Source organism: Sapajus apella, unplaced genomic scaffold, assembly GCF_009761245.1.
Source record: "Sapajus apella isolate SASKATOON/1434 unplaced genomic scaffold, GSC_monkey_1.0 scaffold164, whole genome shotgun sequence".
Lineage (NCBI taxonomy): Eukaryota > Metazoa > Chordata > Mammalia > Primates > Cebidae > Sapajus > Sapajus apella.
This window is the reverse complement of record NW_022437104.1, coordinates 399,452-413,949: the sequence shown is the minus strand read 5'-3', so window position 1 is coordinate 413,949 and position 14,498 is coordinate 399,452. Positions and strand designations below refer to the sequence as shown.

The window sequence follows — 14,498 nt, the reverse complement described above, 5'->3', positions numbered from 1 at the left end:
TGCTTACCATATGGAAAGGGAGGAAAGAACATTACGAACAGAGGAGCTGCCTAAGCAAAGTTAAATCAAGAGTGAAAGTGCATGGGTTTCAGGGGGACAGGGCATCGTCCCATGCAGTGGGAGAAGTGGTGGAATCCAAGCAGTCAAGCTTAGCTTTGACTCAGCAATGGGAAGCTGTAGAAGTGTTTGAAGCAGGGGAGTAACTGAGCCAGATTGGTATTTAGGAGGTGGTAGCTGGGGTAAAAGAAGGTTTGGGGCATGAAACACTGACCTAAAGAATGTATTTCAGGCTGGGTACGGTGGCTGATGCCTGTAATCCCAACACTTTGGGAGGACAAGGCGGAAGGACCACCTAAGGTCAGAAGTTTGAGACCAGTCTGGCCAACATGGCAAAACCCAACCTCTCAGGCGCGGTGGCTCACGCCTGTAATCCCAGCACTTTGGGAGGCCAAGGCGGGCTGATCACCTGAGGTCAGGAGTTCAAGACCAGCCTGACCAACATGGAGAAACCCCCGTCTCTATTAAAAATAGAAAAACTTAGCTGGGTGTGGTGGTGCATGCCTGTAATCCCAGCTACTTGGGAAGCAGAGCTTGTGGGCGCCATTGCACTCCAGCCTGGACAACAAAAACAAAACTCCATCAAAAAAAAAAAAAAATACAAAGATTAGCCAGTGTGGTGGCGTGCACCTGTAATCCCAGCTACTCAGGAGGCTGAGACGAGAATCTCTTGAACCTGAGAGGCAGAGGTTGCAATGAGTGCAGATCGTGCCATCGCACTCCAGCCTGGGTGACAGTGTAAGACTGTCTCAAAAAAAAAAAAAAAAGATATTTGAAAAAAGTACATTTGCCAGGAGCAGTGGCTTACCCCTGTAATCCCAGCGCTTTGGGAGGCCGAGGCGGGTGGATCGCCTGAGGTCAGGAGTTTAAGACCAGACTGGCCAACATGGCAAAACCCCGTCTCTACTAAAAATACAAAAATTAGCCAGGCGTGGTTGTGCATGCCTGCAATCCCAGCTACTAGGGAGGCTGAGGCAGGAGATTTGCTTGGGCCCAGGGGGCGGAGGTTCCGGTGAGCCGAGATCGTGTCACTGCACTCCAGCCTGGGTGACAGAGTGAGACTCCATCTCAGAAATAAAGAAAAAAAGAAAAAAGTACATTTAAGTGTGATATCAGAGGCATAAATTAAGACTCCTGTAGGAACCCCCAAGGGAAGAGAGAGTTCTACCAGGGGATAAGGAAGACTTATGGAGGAGGAGGAATTTGAGCTGAGCCTTAAAAGAGAGTATTCCAACTGGTGGATATAAGGAGGAAGGGCTTTCCAGGCCTGGGAGACAGAAAAACAAGAAGGTAGGAATAAATATGCCCTGTTTGGGCTAACAAACATTCCATTTTGACTAGAGCAAAGAGGCTCCACCTAAGGGAGAAGCAGGAAGAGAGACTGCAAGGTTTCCCAAACTTTATTATATTCTGCTACAGTAGGTCTGGAGGGATAAGGGAATTTGGGGGGAGGAGGGTTGTGGGCAGGAGTGTCCTTTTTAAAATTTTTTTTCTCATTTTAAAATAGAAGTAATCCATGTACCTTATTTAGAAAACTCAAATCAGTAAAGTCAAATCACTACAGACGGACTCGTGAAAAGCAAAAGTCTACTGCCCCACACATCCCCACCCCCACTCTCACTTTTAGCAGCCACTTTTAGTTATTTATTCTGATTTTTATCTCCATACCTACATAATATGTGGGCATTTAAAAAATCATCACTTTCAGACATTACCCGCTGATGTCCTGCTGTGACAGATGAGGATTTAGATCATTTATAGCAAGTTCAACTCCTTCCTGCTTCTAGTATAATTTAGTTTTTCTATGAGTTATTGAGTAACGCCTTTATTTCCTGTTCCATGAACTACAGACAATATTTCTAAACTAGAACTTTGTTAGATGAGAGAATGCCCTTTCCTATAGCCCCCTTCCTCACCATTAACCTCCCAACTTCTGTCATCTGGTCTTTCATATTGTCAAAACATAACATTAAATTCTGTTCTGTAATCATAATTGAGTTTTTTTGATGTTTGTCTGTAGTTGGATTCTAAAAGTTGAAAAGCGGTAAACAACTGTTAATATGGCTGTGCATTCTTCATTGCAGAGCAAAGCAATGTACTTTTTATACTTTTTTTATAGCAGCTTTCTATTTTTCCTGAAGTTTCTAATTCTTTTTTCCCTCTTTATTTTATCATGTATTCCTTTTTTTTTTTTTTTTCTTCAAAATCTCCATTACGTTAGGAATTCCATCAAGTCTACTTTTTGCCCTTCAGGAGACCTTCCCAGAGCCCTTAATCTCCTTTTCAAATCTTCACTAGTTGCTTTCTAAGGTCTGATGCATAGCTGTCATCTTGGGGCTTCTCTTCACTGTTTTCTGTGGTTATACCCACTGTTAACTGGTTCCCAAGATTTTTGTTTTGTTTGTTTGCTTGTTCCATTGTTTTGATGGAGCACATCGTCAAGTTTCTCAGAAAGGTCTTATAGGAAGTAGACTTCCTGAGTCTTTACATGTCTGAAAATATTTTTTGTTTGTTTGTTTGTCTTGAGATGGAGTCTCACTCTCATCCAGGCTGGAGTGCAATGGTGCAGTCTCAGCTCACTACAACCTCTGCCTCCTGTGTTCAAGCGATTCTCCTGTCTTAGCTTCCCTAGTAGTTGGGACTATAGGCGCGTGCCACCATGCCTGGCTAATTTTTTGTATTTTTAGTAGAGACAGGGTTTCACTGTGTTAGTCAGGATGGTGAAAATATTTTTATTCCATCCTCACACTTGGCTATAAAGTTTGAAGAGCAGTGTCATTTTCCCACAGAACTTTGAAGGCATTGCTTCACTTTCTGCTAGCATTCAGTTTTGGTGATAAGAAGTGTGATAGTCTGAGTCTCATTGCTTTATAAGTAACTTTCGCCATCACTTTTTCTCTTCGTTCTGTCTTCAAGATCGTTTCTTCCTCTGTCCTCTCCATTTTGCTGTTAGCCTATCTGTTGAGGTTTTTGGGTTTTTTTTGTTGTTGTTTGGTTTTTTTGTTTTGTTTTTTGTGTTTTTTAGTTCTAAAATTCCCATTTGGTTCTTTATATCGTCTGGGTTTTTTTTGCTGACAGTTTCTACTTGTTTAAAGCATGTTTAAGCAAATTGTTGAGGCATTTTTATGATAGTTCCTTAAAAGCTCTTGTCAGATAATGTTAACATTTCTGTCTTCTCAGTGTTGTGTTTATTGAGCATCTTTTCTCATTCAGGTTGATATTTTCCTGGTTCTTGGCTTGATGAGTGATTTTTGATTGAAACTGGGCATATTTGGTATTGCGTTATGAGACGCCAGATCTTATTTCAATACTCAGTTTTAGCTTGCTTCCTCAGACACCACTCTGACAATGCAGAGGGCACACTACCTCATTACTGCCAGTTGGGAGTGGAAGTCCAGATTCCCCACTTACTTTCCATTGATACCTCACGAGGAGGGTTTCCTAGTTACTGCTAGGTGGGAGTAGGAGTTCCAGCTGCTTTTGCAACCTTCTCTGACACCACCCCAGCAGAAAGGGAGAGGGGTGACCACTTAAAGCTAGTGAGGGTGGAAGTCTAAGCTTCCCTCTTGGCCTTTGATGGTGGGATGGGAGTGGGACTACAGCTTTCTTCTGTAGTGTTAGAGCAGTTATTATGTAATTGTTGGCTCCTCCAGCCCTAAGTCTGGGATATATGAGACAAAAAACAAACTCAGGGAACTCACCAGTATGTCACTTCTCTGCTACCAAGTTCCCTACCCGGTTTGTCGCCTTCTATCCACCTTTCAGAATCTTATGTTTATACATAATGTCCAAGTCCAATTTTAGCTGTACTTGGTGGGAAGTATAGGGAAAAGTAGTTCTATTCCATCCATCCCTCCTCCTGTTATTTTTTAAGAATTGTATTCTTGGTATTCTGAAACTTCATAATTATGTGTTTAGGTTTCAGGTCTTTTGTCATTCATCGTGCTGGTCATTTGTTACATCCCTTCATTTTGAGGTCTTTTAACTCTGGGAAATTCTCACATATTATGTCTTTGATCTATTCCTTTTCTCCATTTTATTCTCTCTTTCTGGAAATCCTTAATGTTAGATGTTAGATCTCCTGAATTATTTTTTGTAATTTTTTATCCACTCTCCTATTTTTCATCTCTTTCTCCCTTCCTCTTTCCCTCTGTCCCTCCCTAGCTTTGTCCCTTTCTTCCTTTTGTTTTTGTTTACTTTCTGAAAGAAGATTTAACTTTATCTTTCAACCCTTCTATTACATGTCTTTTCATGTGGCAATCACATTTTAAATTTTAGTATTCATCTTGTTTTCTTTTCCTTACTGCATTCTGTTCTTGTTTTATGGATGCACTATCATCTTGAATCTGAGAATAATAGAGGTATTTTTATATTTCCTTCTATTCTTTGAAATATCTATTTCATTTGTGATTATTTTTTCCCTTGTTTACTTATTTTGGTCTCTTTCTAGTTGCAGTATTTTCTCAAATGCCTAGTGATCCATAGTTGTTGGCTGATATTTAAGAATGTAGCAATAAAAATCTGATCAGAAGCTCCATGTATGGGGGAAGGGCTAGGCAACTGGTGGCCTTCCTTTAGGATGACCAGAAGAGAGCTAACTTGCTATGCTGCAGAATCTCTGAGTGCCGGAATGCTAACGTCTTTTCTCTGAGGTGGTTTGGTTGCTGTAGTGAAGAACCCTCTGTTTTTTGCCTAATGGGTAGATACCTGGCTGCTGTGAATTGTGCACAGAGGAAGGGGAGGGGATTCATGGTTTGATATGCAGCCTTCCCATTAAAATCCCTATTTTCAGCCCCACATTTTACTCCCATCCTTCATCATAGTTGGCATTGTCAAGACCAAGACACTCCAGGCTTCTGCAGAGAAAGAACAACTCCTTCCTCTGAAGCATCACCTCCATGCATACTCCAGGCTATGGCTTCCTCTACCATGCTCCATCAGTCACCATTCCTCCATTTGCTTCCTATCTTCCAGAAATTTGTTGAAATCTCTCTTTTGCTGATGGACCTGTTCCCACTCTCTTCATCATTGTGTATTTGTACCCTTTTTAATCCCTTTACAATAATTTTAGCAGAGTCTCAGGAGGGAGTGGAGAAAAACACATGGTAAGTCTATCATCTTGACCTGGAAATCTCTTTTGTTTTGTTTTGTTTTGTTTTTGTTTTGTTTTGTTTTGTTTTTTCCAGCAATTGTCTTCATATCTCTAAATAATATACAGATTTTTCTTTTTTTTTGAAATGGAGTATCACTCTGTCACCCAGGCTGGAGTGTAGTGGCGCAGTCTCGGTTCACTACCACCTCAGGCTCCTGGGTTCAAGCGATTCTCCTGCCTCAGCCTCCTGAGTAGCTGGGATTACAGGCATGTGCCACTATGCCCAGCTAATTTTTGTATTTTTAGTAGAGATGGGGTTTCACCATGTTGGCCAGGCTGGTCTCGAATTCCTGACCCCTGGTGATTGGTCTGCCTTGGCCTCCCAAAGTGCTGGGATTATAGGTGTGAGCCCACTGTACCCAGCCAATATAAAGATTTTTCTATTTATCAACTTTTATTGATCAATTTTAGTCATTATTAACTTCCTGCTATTTATAGCACCCAAATGCCCTTCCCATGCCTCCAATATAGCCATGTCACTAATTATATATCCTCTATTCCTTATCTTTCTACCCTTAACTAATAATAGACTTACTCTCCCCCTTCTCCCTCTTAACTTCTGTCATCTGCACTTTTACTTTTATATTAACAAGGTTAATAATATTTACACTTTGTTCTATAACCATAATTAAGTCATCCATACTTTGCCAGTAAGTCATTCTGAAAGTTTAAGGGCAATAAAGTGTTTATTATGATGATATAAATATTGTTCCAGAAAGATCCAATTCGTATATTAGGATTACATTGCTTTTCTTATACAGCTTTTTTTCTTAGAGTTTCTAATTGCCTTTCTTTTTTTCCTTGCATTGTCCGACTTTATCAGCTTCTTAAGTTATTCCAAATTCTCAAGGAAAGTATAAAATCATTTGAATCCCCTTTTTCCCCAGATACCTTCTTCCTGGAGTTCGTCTTCCTGTTCCAATTTGGACTGATTGCTCTATAGGCCTGCGGCACAGCTGTCATCCTGGGACGTCCTTTCATTATTCTGGGTTGGACCCAATCTTTCTTGGACCCCATATCTTCCTCTTTCTTAGTTTACTCCCTTGTAGTGGACATTGTAGTTGTTCTGCAGCATCCATTCCACTCCTCCCCCGCTGTATGTCAACTATGGGATATGAGTGGGGTTGACCTCACCACCAGCTCTAGGTGTAGGCCTTTACTGGTATAAACTGATCTGAGTAATTTCACCCTCCTAGCCACAGTGATGACTGGTTCAGGGATGACCCAATCACAATGAGGCTTAGGACTTTTGTTCAGCTTTTGAGAGAGGAGATGACCTGTCTTCCCTTGGATAAGAACAAAGAAGCATGTAGCCTGGTTGCTGCTGTTAGCCATCTTGTGAACATGTGGAAGGCGTACCTGAGGATGGAGCTGACAAATGGAGGAGGCAGAGCCAAGGGAATCATAGAAATGGAACCATATTCCGGATCATGCCATGCCTGAAGTCTCCCTGCCCGTGGACTCCAGTTAAGTGAGCCAATGAATTGCATTTACTATTCAAGACAGCTTGAGTTGGGTTTTCTATTGCTTGCACCTGAAAGCATTCTAATTTATGTTTTTGGTTTTCTCATTCTGGAAAGGGGATGGGTGCATGTTTGGTTATATGAGGTATATTTGTACTGTATTAGGTGGAAGCTTTTTATTTTTTTAACTCATAAGTACAGGAGGAAGGCTATATGTGGATGTTGTACAACCAAAGGAGTGAACTCTGCTGTTCTCTAGCATCTAATTTCCCATGGTGTTTTTTGGGGGAATCCCTCCCAAATTGGGAGGCATGGCCCTTTTTCCCACTATGGAAACTGATGGTGGTCAGATACTTTCTTTCCCGGCCCGCCAGGCAACACGGGCTGAATACTCTGTTCATGGATTTGAATCTGGAACCAACAACAAAAAGAAGCCAGGAATATACAAAATTAACAAAAGGATGATAGATTGGGAGAATATATTTGTCATATTTAAAACTGACAAAAGATTAATAAATAGAAAAGGAAGATAGTTAACCTAATAGGAAAATGGGCATAGGATATGAATAATTTGTAGAAGGGGAAACATGAATATATAAGAGATTTTTCAACTCTGCTAAGAGAAATGAAATTAATACCAAGAAGTCACTATAGGAAAGGTAACATATAGAAAGTTAGATATTATCAAGTGCTGATGAGGATGTGAGGAAAAGGACAACCGTGAGTGGGAATGTAAACTGGTACAGGGATTCCAGAGAGAGTTTGGCAGTACCCATGAAATTAAGTATGTGTATACCCTACAGCCCAGCAATCCCGCTTCTGGGCACATATTCCAGAGAAATTCTTATACACACGTCCTAAGAAAATATAATTGAGGTTGTTCATTGCAGCGCTGTTTGTAGTAGTGAGGAATCACAAGCAATCAGGTGTTCATCACCATAGGACAGGATAAACAAACTGTATATTCATAGGATGGAAAACTAGAAAACAAAAGTAATAAACTAGATTTACATATAGCCACATGCACAGGTCTCCAAAATCCCCAGCATTGAGAGAAAAAAAGTAAGAAACAGAATGGTATTTATAGCATAATTCCATTTACAGAAATGTAAAACAATACTATGTATTTTCATGGATATGCACTTAAATAAACATACGGAAGATGGATTGAAAGTATACATAATTACACTGGAGAGGCTCACTAAGTTGGGCAGAAGAATGGGAGTGAGGATAGGGACTCTGAAGTCCATAACAAATACACCAAAACAACAGATGGGAGAATGGTTGGAGCTCCTTTGCAGTGGCATGTGCCAGTAGGATCAGGTCCACTGGTAGGAATAGTAGGGGACCAACAGCGGCCTTCTAACCAGGCTATTTCTACAGTAGGCCCTTAGCTGTGGTTCCTCCTGCCTGCCTTCCTTGCTCCCACTCCATGTTCTCAGCCTGATTCTCCAGACTTCTATGAGCTACCCGATAACTTCATAATAAATCTCTTTTCTAGGCTGGGAGTGGTGGCTCACGCCTATAATCTCAGCACTTTGGGAGGCCAAGGCAGGCGGATCACCTGAGGTCAGGAGTTCGAGACCAGCCTGACCAACATGGAGAAACCCCATCTCTACTAAAAATACAAAAAATTAGGCATGGTGGCGCATGCTAATCCCAGCTACTCGGGGAGCAGAGGCAGGAGAATCGCTTGAACCAGGGAGGCAGAGGTTGCAGTGAGCCGAGATTGTACCATTGTACTCCAACCTGGGCAACAAGAGCGAAACTCCATCTTAAAAATAAAATAAATCTCTTTTCTGCTTAACTAGAGTCTGCTTCTTTTACTTGCATCCAAGAATCTTGACTGATACATTGTGCATTTTGTTGGAGAACATCTTCAAGTAACTTCTTAAGAAAGGTAAATTTTGGGGTCTTTACATATCTGAATATGTAATCATTATTTTACCTTCATATTTCAATGATAGTTTAGCTTTAGAATTCTATGTCAGAAACAATTTTTTCCTCTGAATTTTGAAGATACTGCTTTAGCATGTAGTGTTGCTGATTAGAAGTCACATGCTAATATTATTCTCATTCCTTTGCTGGCAACCTGTTTTCTCTACATCTGGAAACTTAATTTTTTTCTTCATACTTAGTGTTTTGAAATGTCACAATGATGTGCCCAGCAGTGGGGTTTTCCCTCATCTACTTTCCTGGGCACCTGGTGGGTGGGCCTTTTCAGTCTGAAGACTCATGTGCCCCTGCTCTGAGAAGTTGCTGTTTTATTTCTTTGCTTACTTTCTCTGTTCTTTGTAGAACTCCTGTTAGTTGGATATTGGATCTCCTGGATGATTGTCTTCTCACATGTATTTTCCGAGTAGCTGGGGATTTTTTAATTCTATATTATGACTTTATCTTCTACTGGATACCTTTATTTTGACAGTCACTTTTTATTTCTTAGCATTCTTTTTTTTTTTTTTTTTTTTTTGAGATGAAGTTTCACTCTTGTTGCCCTGGCTAGAGTGCAATGGCGTGATCTTGGCTCACTGCAACCTCCACCTCCTGAGTTCAAGTGATTCTCCTGTCTTAGCCTCCCGAGTAGCTGGGATTACAGGGATGCACCACCACGCCCAGCTAATTTTGTATTTTTAGTAGAGATGGGGTTTCTCCTTGTTGGTCAGGCTGGTCTTGAACTCCTGACCTCAGGTGATCTGCCCACCTCGGCCTCCAAAGTGCTGGGATTGCAGGCGTGAGCCACCACGCCCGGCCTATTTCTCAGCATTCTTATTCTCCAAAGATGCCTTTTCCTAGCGTCCTTTTCTTCTTTTTTTTATGGATGAAGTATCGTCTATGTATGTGTGCTTAATAGAACTTTACTGGCATCTTACAGATAACAGAAGATAATTATCAGGCCAGAAAGGAAACATTTCAAAGAATACCAGATATAACCTCTCCAGGAGAAGGTCACTCATACCTCTCTGAGGGTATGAGTGCCTACTGGCTGTCCTTCTCCATAACCCCCCAGTTTCATACCACATGTGGGCAAGATTATCTTCCCACTGTATGGTTTTTGCCACGTGCTCCCTGCCTGCAATCCAGATCTCCAGCTCTCACCTTGGCATCAAAGAGAGGAGGTCATTTTTGCATTCCCCACTCCCAGGCCAACTGCATTTCCTGCTCCCACGTAACACTCCCCATATCAATTTTCTTTGTGGGATTCTAACACACCTGCCTCACAGTGCTGATCTGAGCCCTGTAGCCCGTAAGAGACCGTCACAGTACTCAGCAGCACATGTCACAGAGTAGATTGTTTTAAAGTTAAATAACCATGTATATAGTAGGGCCAGCAATCCAGCCTCATTCCTTTTTACAGTGCTTCCTCCAACAGGAGTCAATAGCAATTCAAGCCTGCATGTTTCCTGATGTGGTCCCAATGTAGTATCTCCTGTGAGCAAAGTCCTGAGAAAAAATATGCACACATATCTCTCAAAAACAAACAATTTTCATTTGGTCATTTTAGTCCCAATATGAAGTGGGACTAAACATGAATCTAGTCCCAATTCATGTTCAGGATACAAAATTAACTCAGTGGAAGCATAGTACTGTAAAGGACACCCAGATTATATCAGTACACAGAGCATTTAACATTTTAATCATAGTGGATATTTGCTGAGTGCTTACTCTGTGGCAGGCACTTGAGTTACTTTCATTTCATAAACAAGGAAAGTGATGCTCCCGGGTGTCATTCGCCCAGGGTCACAGAGCTAATAAATGGTAGACAGGAAATTGCACCAAGACTGTCTAACCACAGTCAACCCATGTTAACTGCTACACAGAGCTGTCCTGGTTTCCACCAGCCACATTCAGGTTAATAGTGATAGCACAATTTTCTCTAAGATCAGTAGGTGGATACCTGAGATACCTCATTCTAAGTAAAGAGCCTATTCTGGTAGGTTTGCTTCCAGGGTGAATTGCTATCCTTTGCTCTAGAGATAGAAAAGTATTACCAGCTCTTATTTTTAAGATTTCTCTTTTCATAGAAACCATAACACTTTATTTTTTAATTCAATTTAATTTTATTTATTTTTGAGTTGGAGTCTCGCTCGGTCACCCAGGCTGGAGTATAGTGGCATGATCTCGGTTCACTGCAACCTCCGCCTCCTGGGTTCAAGCAATTCTCCTGCCTCAGTCTCCCGAGTAGCTGGGGATTACAGGCCTGTGCCACCACACCTGGCTAATTGTTGTATTTTTAGTAGAGACAGGGTTTCACCATGTTGGCCAGGCTGGTCTCGAACTCCTGACCTCAGGTGATCTGCTTGGCTCGGCCTCCCAAAGTGCTGGGATTACAGGTGTGAGCCACTGCGCACAGCCTAATTTTTATTTTTTATCAAAGGAAAACATATACATACTTAAAAGAATAAAATATGCTAAAAGATGCCTAATAAAACCCAGCAATATCCTGTCCTACTCCCCACTGCAAGTCCTGCTCCCTAGAGGCAAGTATTTCCAAATTCCGTGTTCCTTGCCACCTCCCACTCAGAGGCTGAAGAGCCAGATAATTTCTTAGCCTCCGTTGCAGCTAAGGATGACTACATGACCTGGCTATGGCCAGTGAGATGTTTGCTGCAGGCCTTCAGAAAAAATGTTTGCTTTCCTGAGCAGAAGGACACATAGCTGATGTCCCCTTCTTTCTTTCTGCTTTGAATATAGTCATGCCGTCTGAAGCTGTGATAACCATCTTTTGATCATGAGGGGATGAGCACAAGGATGAAGACAACCCAATTTCTTGATGGCATCATTGAGCAGCTGAATACATGCCACACTTCCTGTTAACTGAAAAAATAAATAAATAAATAAAGCTGTATGTTTTTAAGTCACTGCCAGTTGGGTTTTTTGTTACTTGTAGCTGAAAGGATTTTTAACTGATGGACTGCCATGATTCATCATATGCTTATACCATTATTTCTTTTCCTTTTTCTTTTTTTTAGACAGCGTCTCGCTGGGACGCCCAGTCTGGAGTGCAGTGATGCGATCTCAGCTCACTGCAACCTCCGCCTCCCAGGTTCAAGCAGTTGTCCTGCCTCAGCCTCCCGAGCAGCTGGGATTACAGGCGCCTGCCACCAAACCTGTCTAATTTTTGTATTTTTAGTAGAGACTGGGTTTCACCATATTGGCCAGGCTGGTCTAGAACTCCTGACCTCAAGTGACCCACCCACCTCGTACTTCCAAAGTGCTAGGATTACAGTGTGAGCTATGGCGCCCGGCACCATTATTTCTTAGCAATTTGAGACATTATCTCTTGACACCTTATGGTAGAACAGGATTTACCTCTTCTGTTCCCTCCACACACACCCTACTTTCCCTCCCTTCATTCTTCCAATATGTTTATATCCCAATTCCTAGTAAATCAGTATAGTCACTACAGAGCCAAGAAGTATACTATAATTAACTTTTTATTTTTTTATATTCCTGGTTTTAATAATTGCTTATTGTTTTTCCGTACTTGAAATGTGCCTAGTCTTAGTTTTTTCTACTTGTTTCATCAGTTCATTTATAAGTCTGTTAGCGTATCTCTTCACAAATGTTCAAATCTATCAGTCCATTTTTTTTTTTTTTTTTTTTTTTTTTAAACACTGTTTTGCTCTTGTTGCCCAGGCTGGAGTGCAATGGTGCGATCTTGGCTCACTGCAACCTCTGCCTCCTGGGTTCAAGCGATTTTCCTGCCTCAGCCTCCCCGGAGTAGCTGGAATTACAGGCATGCGCCACCACACCCAGCTAAGAGATGGGGTTTCACGATGTTGGTCAGGCTGCTCTCGAACTCCTGATCTCAGGTGATCCACCCGCCTCAGCCTCCCAAAGTGCTGTGATTACAGGCGTGAACCACCGCGCCCGGCCTGGCCCATTGATTTAAGGAGAATGCAATAAAAGTTGACCCAGGCACTGTGGCTCACGCCTGTAATCATAGCACTTTGGGAGGCCAAGGTGGGAGAATCGCTTGAGGCCAGGAGTTTGAGACCAGCTTGGGCAACACGGCAAAACCTGGTCTCTATTTTAAAAGTAAATAAAAGTTAATTGATTTGGAGCCCTGTGTAAGGGCAGGTATTTGTCAAGTCCACTATTAGACTTCCCTTTAAAGTGACTGAGTAAGGACCTGTACAATCTGCTGGAGGACCTTTAAGTACAGAAAGTAGAGGCCTTTGCTTTGGAACTGTTTGGTTTCTTTGGAGAACCCTCTGATATTTTGCTGGAGTGTAGATACTTGGCTTGTGTGATTTCTACCTGTGAGCATGGGAGAGAGAAGGGGAAGGTTGGGGGGTGTTAACTGTTCCAACACACACTTTCAATTATGTTTGAGGCTTTTATGTCTTGCTCCCACCATCAGGATACCTTTACTGCACCTCTCCAGGATTTGGCAGGGTAGATCAGCTCTCTCCCAGTGGATCTCTTCCTACATGTGGACTCTGCTCATGCCTTTCCCTGCCCTGCTTTCTCAGTTACCATCCCTCCCACCCGCTTTCTGCTTGCCAGAAAGTTGTTGAAATCTCTCCCCCATTGATGGGACCTCCTCCAGTTTTCTTTGGAGTTGTGAGTTTATACCCTTGATCCTTCTATTTTGTAGAGTCTTAGGAGTTAGAGGAGACAAATACATTCCACCTTCTTGAACAGCAGTACTATCTGAATTTTAACTGCTGCAGATTTTCTGAATACACCAAGTTTGTACACCAACATTTGTGAACCATTGGCAATAGAAAAAGCCTGGGTTTGGAAATCTTATGGGTTTGGGTTTGAATTCTGACTTTTTTTTTTTTGAGACAGAGTTTCCCTCTTGTCACCCAGGCTAGAGTGCAATGGCGTGATCTCAGCACACTGCAACCTCTGCCTCAGTCTCCCGACTAGCCGGGATTACAGGCACCTACTACCGCACCCAATTAATTTTTTTTGTATTTTTAGTAGGGTCAGGGTTTCACCATGTTGGCCAGGCTGGTCTCAAACTCCTGACCTTAGATGATCTGCCTGCTTCAGCCTCCCAAAGTTCTGGGATTACAGCTGTGAACCACCGCGCCCGGCCAAATTCTGACTCTTTGGACCTCCTTGCTCAATTCATATCCATGGGCCTCAATTTTCTTCTCTATAAAATAATGTTCCAGGTAAAATACAGTCCCAGGTAGAGCAGTCATGTCTACCAGATAGGGTTCTGGGAAAATTTCCTTAGACACTATATACAAAGCATCCAACACAGGGCTTGGCATACAGTAGGTGTCAAAAAAATAGAAGTGATCACTTTTTTTTTTTGAGACGGAGTCTCGCTGTGTCACCCAGGCTGTAGTGCAGTGGCGCGGTCTCGGTTCACTGCAACCTCCACCTCCCTCCCACCTTCAAGCGATTCTCCTGCCTCAGCCTCCTGAGTAGCTGGGAGTAGTGGTGCATGCCACCACACCCGACTAATTTTTTTGGAGTGATCACTTTTTAATGGGAGCAGGCAGCAAATGTGATTGGAAAGATTTGAATCAGGATTTTGGAGGGCCTGGAATGCCAGGACGTCTTGTGACACCGAGAAACCTTGACCATCTTCTGAAAATCTATCAGATTGTTCCCTCAGTCTGGTCTGAGGAGGGAGCAAGAAGTTCTTGGCCCAGCAGCTCTTGGGTTAAAATCTTCGTCTGCATCTGAGTTATTTGTAACCCGTTGTCATGGCAACAAGTTTGGCAAGCAAGCCAGTGCTGCAAGCTCCTGACAGTGCGGAGGGGAGGGCAGTGGGAGAAGACGGAAGATTTGGAAGGGGGGTGGTCTGTGACCAGTGCCTCACTTCCCTCTGATTTGTCTGAAGCTTTCAGCTGGAGATG

At 42.4% G+C, this 14,498-nt stretch overlaps 1 long non-coding RNA gene across 1 annotated transcript; it reads left to right on the top strand.

The window, feature by feature from the left end:
- The first annotated feature begins 8,399 nt into the window (after positions 1-8,399).
- On the top strand, positions 8,400-11,532 carry LOC116542207. Its single transcript, XR_004265121.1, has 2 exons — positions 8,400-8,572; positions 11,365-11,532. It is a non-coding gene; the product is annotated as an uncharacterized LOC116542207 (long non-coding RNA).
- Positions 11,533-14,498: the final 2,966 nt, after the last annotated feature.